The 6,000-nt window shown below is 40.7% G+C and overlaps 1 protein-coding gene across 2 annotated transcripts in view; it reads right to left on the reverse strand.

Moving 5' to 3' along the window:
* Positions 1-3,512, reverse strand: part of ctnnb1 (catenin (cadherin-associated protein), beta 1) — a 41,364-nt gene extending 37,852 nt beyond the window's left edge. For both annotated transcript variants that reach the window (XM_063070095.1, XM_063070094.1), the window contains exon 1: positions 3,421-3,512. The gene's annotated coding sequence lies outside the window, so the exon portion shown is untranslated. The remainder of the gene's footprint in view (positions 1-3,420) is intronic.
* Positions 3,513-6,000: the final 2,488 nt, after the last annotated feature.

Consider the following 6,000-nt stretch of genomic DNA (forward strand, 5'->3'; position numbering starts at 1 on the left):
AAATCAGTCTCCTTTACTGAAAATGTGAGAACATTTTGGCTTTAAAGTATTTACAAATCTGAATTTCTTTTAAAATAGTGAACAGTAGAAAGAAATAGTATCATCTCAGAACAGACAGATGAATGACTCATATCTAATGAAATTTGAATCAATTTGCAAACAAAACCAATCATTTCACCAACCAAAGCTTACTGGTAACATTTCACATCTTGGTTTATGTTTAAAGTTTCAAGTTTCTTTGTTTATGCCTTTAAGAAAACAAGACATGCAGTTACATATGGTCAAATATGGCTGTCAAGTAGCATGCAACAGCAAATGATATTAAAGGCCAGCAATCTTGGCTGAAGGAACAAACAATCTGCAACTATTAGGAACACTCAGAGCTGAAGGAATTCAGATTAGACAGAATTCAATCAGGAAATAGTGGAAATTTCAGCTCAAAATCCTTTATGTAAACAACCAGGTGTGCATTATGTCAAAAGGTACTTCACTCCTGTCAGTCTGGACTAGACATTAAAATTCAAAACCCCACCAAGTTAAACAAAATACTCTGACCAAAGACTTTAAATGAATTCCATATTTTCAAGCCCAATGCTTTTATCAACATTGACAACATGGCATAACTGAGCAGTTCAGCTAAATGAAGTTAGAATTTGTGTCTACCAGGCACCATTGTGAAATCTTAGCCACAATGAAAATTGTCCAGCTTGATGTAGACATTAAGTAGTAAAAGAATGAAAAACAAATTACCTACCTGGCAGCAAATTATCTAAAGGTGACTACATTGGTAAAAATCACTGACATGATTAACAAGTAAGTCAAACTCTTTAGCAGAGTTGTTTGTTCTCCAGGTTATTTTTGACAGAACCACCTAACTTTTGCTACAAAAATGCAACAAGAACAAAAATGACTTTTTACTCTCTCAACTGCCATATTTCAGATTTTTATATAATGTATAACTAATATCTATGTTATAAGTAATAAAATTAGATTTCAAACTGTACAAAATACCTGTGCAGTATCACACTAGACAGAGATAATTCAAGTTACACAAAACGGTAATGTGCTTTCAATTCACACAACTCTGATGTGACATTGCACTAGATTCAAGTAACCTTCATGATGGTGAAACTACACTGATTTTCTTTTTAAATACTTTCTCTGGAAATTCACATTCAATTGGGAAAATTAAGACAAAACAAGCAATGAGGGTTAAAATGAAAACTTGGCTCCAAGAGTTGCAAGTTTTGTTCATCTAGTTTCCAGAAATACATTTGTACTCTCCAACCACATCCCAAACTTAAACATGTTAGTCCTGACGAAGGGTCTCGGCCTGAAACGTCGACTGCGCCTCTTCCTATAGATGCTGCTTGGCCTGCTGCGTTCACCAGCAACTTTGATGTATGTTACATGTTAAAATGTGTTGCTCCAACAAAATTAATTTAAACTAAATGAAAATCAACTTTCAGCCAATTTAACACAGACCTACATCACTCCTCTACAGCAAAGCAGTATTTTCAAAAACTATGTCTGGGCAATGCACCATAGAATATAGAGTGCCTAATATTCATTCAATAATGAATCCCTCAATTAGTGAGGTATGAGCACAATTTGCAACTATGCAAATATAAATAATAGCACAAACAAAAACTAAGAAATATTTGGAAGATCGGAAACGTCTGTTTAATCAACTGTTTATAATTGAACCATATAAAATTATGCCATGAACCACAGTCAAAACTAAAACCTTTAATTATGATCACAGAAAATATATAAGGGATTGCAAGAATGTTAAAAATAAGCCTTTTAGATTTTAAAATTTGTGGTTACATTTTTGAGACAACAGGTAAATATCATAACAAATTTCATCAAAAATTTCACAAAGATAACCATCAAGCCCAACAACTGCACATTTCAACAGTTATAAATCAAATGCGTTCACATTAAAGTTACATATTTTGGAGCAGAATGTGCTGAAATATGTACTACTTCCTTATTCAAAATATATCCTTGCTTTCCCAACCATTCTTAAAACTAATGAAACTTCTTAAATATGTAAATTAAAACAAATTCAAACTCAGATTCTTACATACACATCTCCCCAAGGAATTAAATCAGTTTCCTCCAACTAAATTTGGACAAGAAATTTTTTTCACCTCTGACATACGAAATTAATTCACAAGAAAACATTAAAGAACTTCAAGAGAAAATGGCACAAACTTTTAAAATTTATTTCTGTCCAAATGAACTCAGGCGTGGATCTTAAACCAAGCATTTTACATTGCACCTGAAGCTACCTTCAATAACAAAAACTCCTTTAAAATGCAAACTCCTGGTTAATGAGCAAGTTTCATTTTGCCCCACTGCAATTTAAATCACACACTTCCCCGTCCAGCTCCAAGCCAAAAAGTAAATCCATGCCACAACCTGCGCCCTTCCTGGGTAAAGGCCAGATCGTGGGTAATTCTCTAAATACACTTCACGGTTCGGTTAATGGTTACTCGCAGACTGGGAACGCCAAGGAAGAACTGAACAGAAACAAACCCATTCCACTTAAAAGGACATGTAAATATTGTATTAACAGCGTACAAAATTATCAGCCTACTCTTTGAACGATGACACTACTTAAAACTATACATTAAAAAATTCTCTGGTTATAATTTGAAACTATTTCTTCCACCAGCAGGATTTTCCTTAAGGGGCGGGACAATACCTATCCCTTTTCTTTCCACAGCATATATATGCCGACATGCCGGAGCAGGTGCGCCACAACTCCTCGGCAAATGTGTATTTAAATTACTTGCAACCCAACCCCAAAAAAAACATAACCAGGTTCTCTAAAACCGCACCTAGCGCTCGTCACCTCATCGTACCCTTACACAGGATCACACCTCCTTCACCCCAGCCAGATGAATATAGACTGCCAAGGGACAAATAAACAACCCACACATACACTGTCGTTTCCAGTAAGGACCCCGGCCAAGTGAGTGTCTGGTCCAATACTCTCCACACCCAGTGCCAGCGCCAGGTAAACACCCAGTGCCCTTCTTCAATCCCTCCCTCCGTAAACACCTTGTCTCCTTCACCCCCGCCCCCCATTCCCGTAAGTACCCACTTTCCTTCCTCCCCCCACACACCCTCCGATAAATAGCCCTTCTTCCTTCCTCCCGCTCCGGACGGCCGGTTTCCCGACTTCCCCGACACCGAGAGCGACCCGGTCCCTTCGCCCATGCCCCGCGGGAGGAACTGGAGCGGCCGTCCGTCTTGAGGCCGCACCTCCCGGGCTCAGCCTTACTCCTGGTCATCACACTCTGGGCGCCCGGGGCCGGCAGCAACGACGAAACCTGGCCTCTGAGCGGGGGCCTAGATAGGGGTTCTCCCCCCACCGTGCGACTGCCGATCAGCGGCGCCCAGCCTCACCGTACAACGTGAATCCAGCCGCTCCCTCTCCGCCAGCCTCTGCCACCGACACCCACACCAACCAAAATGGCGACCGGCAGGAGCGCTGCTTTTAAAGGGACGACCGCACGGTCGTGCGCCTCCGCAGCGACAAGTAGTGCCAGCGCTAAACCAATAGCTCAAAGAAGGGGGTTTTGGGCAACTGCACGGATGAAGAAACCTGACCTACAGCTATTGATTCCCAGAACAGTCAGATCAGAGAATATACAATGGAATATTTTATTTCATTTTAATCAGAGACAGAATTATGTTCTGCGTCAGGAATCTATCATTCCCACTCTACTTCTTCTTGCCCTCCCCTCCCCCGGTAACTCTGTTCCCGGGTCGGGGTAGCGGCTGGATGTGGGGCGCGGGGCGCGGTGCTGCGGCCTCCCACCGAGCGCTGAAATGCCGGTAACAGCTCACGAAGTGCTGGCGCGGTACGCAAGTTGTAAACTCCAGCCTTGTGCAAAAGGGCGGTAGACCTCGTCCTGTTCGTCCGCATCTCAGCCTCCATTTTTCGCACTGTCTTGCTTTCAATTTATTTATTCATTTTCACAGCTTTTGCACAAGTTTGTTACTAATCGAGAGGTTTTTTGCACTTAGTTTAAAAGTATACTCCGAACTTCAAAGAGTTCTCTTTGCAACACAAAAGACGGCAAGTATTGCGGAGTTACGGTAAACAAAACTACTCAGTGCATTCCTTGCACTTTAGGCAATTTTAAGTTTTGTTATATGCATCGTTAATCGGTTTCGTTCATTTTTTTTTAATGCTCCAACTATTTTCAAATCCTTTGTACGTGAGAAAGAATTCCTTGCTGGAGCGCTGTACTAAATTTGCGGAAATACTCGCTTAAAGGCTTCGGTTACAACCTCTCACACAAAGGAAAACACGAGAGCGTGCGTGGAGCATTGTTGCTGGCGTTCAAATACCTTCCAAGTTACATTCTTACTACCGAAAACAAAAGTGATTTATTTTTAAATGGCGAAAAACAACGTCCTGCTTTAAGACGATAAAAAGCCAAAAGTACTTGTGTCTCAATTTCTCTATTTGATAATGGCATAAATGCTACTTTAATCCTCATGAAAACATCACACATTAAAACAACAATCTAAACAAAAAAAAACATGCGGATGCCGGATTCCGAAAGCAGAACAAATGCTCGAAGAATAACCTCTGGTAAACGAAATCTTCATCAGAACTAGGAACTGGGATCAAAATTATTTCATATTGGAAATACTAGAGCAGGTTTTAGATTTTGATTTTTACATATTTGTGGCAACGTGTTGAAAATTTAATTTTATGCCACAAGAAGTTAATTAAAAGGTATATGAAGTTGAATAATAAATTTAAAATCTGTCTGACGTTGAGTGGCAGATTAACTTATTGAGAGAAGAATGTCTCACGGGCAAGGCCAGCATTAATTGCCCTTGAGAAGGTGGTTGCCTTCATGAACTGCTGCAGACCTGGTGGAGGTCGTCTGTGCCGTTGGAGAGGGAATACCACGGTTTAGACCTGGAACAAGTGAGGATGGAGCATATGCCAGAGCATGTATTTACTGTAACAACTGTTCCCTTGATAATTCGTAATTTAATGCAAATCCAACCTTCACAATTTTTCAAGAACTTGCAATTTTAAAGTAGAAATCTCTCTCGCAATGCTGAATTTCTGAAATAAGAACAGAAAGTATCAGAAATACTTTGCAGGCCAAGGAGCATCTATAGAGGGAGAAAATTGTCAGGTCAATATCCCTCCTTCAGAACACCCGGGTTCTCTCCCAACAGACGCTGTCTGACCTGCCGTGCCTTTATTTCAGGTTTCCAAGCAGTTTTCTTCTTGATGTTCGATTAGTGTTTGTTGAGTCGGTCTGATGAAATGACATAATAGGTGTTAGCCTGTGAGATTCCACGCTGTGGGAAATGACAAGTTGTGATCCAGGCTCTCAATGAGGGACACCTGCAGCATGTCACAGCCAATGACAATGAATCTCCTTGGGTTTGTTATGAAGTGGATTGGCTGACAACCTATTCCATTCCTGAGTGTTACACTGAGTTCTTTTTGGAAGTTGTATTTAAATAATTACTTTTCTTCCCACCATCTTTCCCTCCTGTCAAGAGTCTCTGCGGCTGCTGCCCTCCATCCAGATAATGGGAGAAGATTAGCAAGAGGTTACTGCCTTCTGACAACTATTTCTCAGTTTGAAGAGCTTGGACCTCTGTTGGCATCTCCAAGATGAGATAAATCAGACAAGGCACATTTCCCAAATCACCCAGGATTAGATGAAGATAATGGATTTCTAAGCCTCCTATTTTGAAATGTTGGTAAGTTCCTAGTGATGGGTAAGTAGCTTTTCGGTTGGTTAGGAGGTTGTCGAATCAGTTCCAGCGCCAGAGATTTGAGCAGAAAGATAGAGTGCAGCAGGTAGGACTGGATCATGCGCATGAGATGTGAAACCAGAGCCTTGTCTACTCACAAAGTGCTCATAAAAAAGTGAAAAGCTGTATGTCCAGCCAGTATTTTTTCAACTGTGTACAGCCCATTATCTATCTCCTGTCCAGCAT

Source organism: Mobula hypostoma, chromosome 17 (genome assembly GCF_963921235.1).
Source record: "Mobula hypostoma chromosome 17, sMobHyp1.1, whole genome shotgun sequence".
Lineage (NCBI taxonomy): Eukaryota > Metazoa > Chordata > Chondrichthyes > Myliobatiformes > Myliobatidae > Mobula > Mobula hypostoma.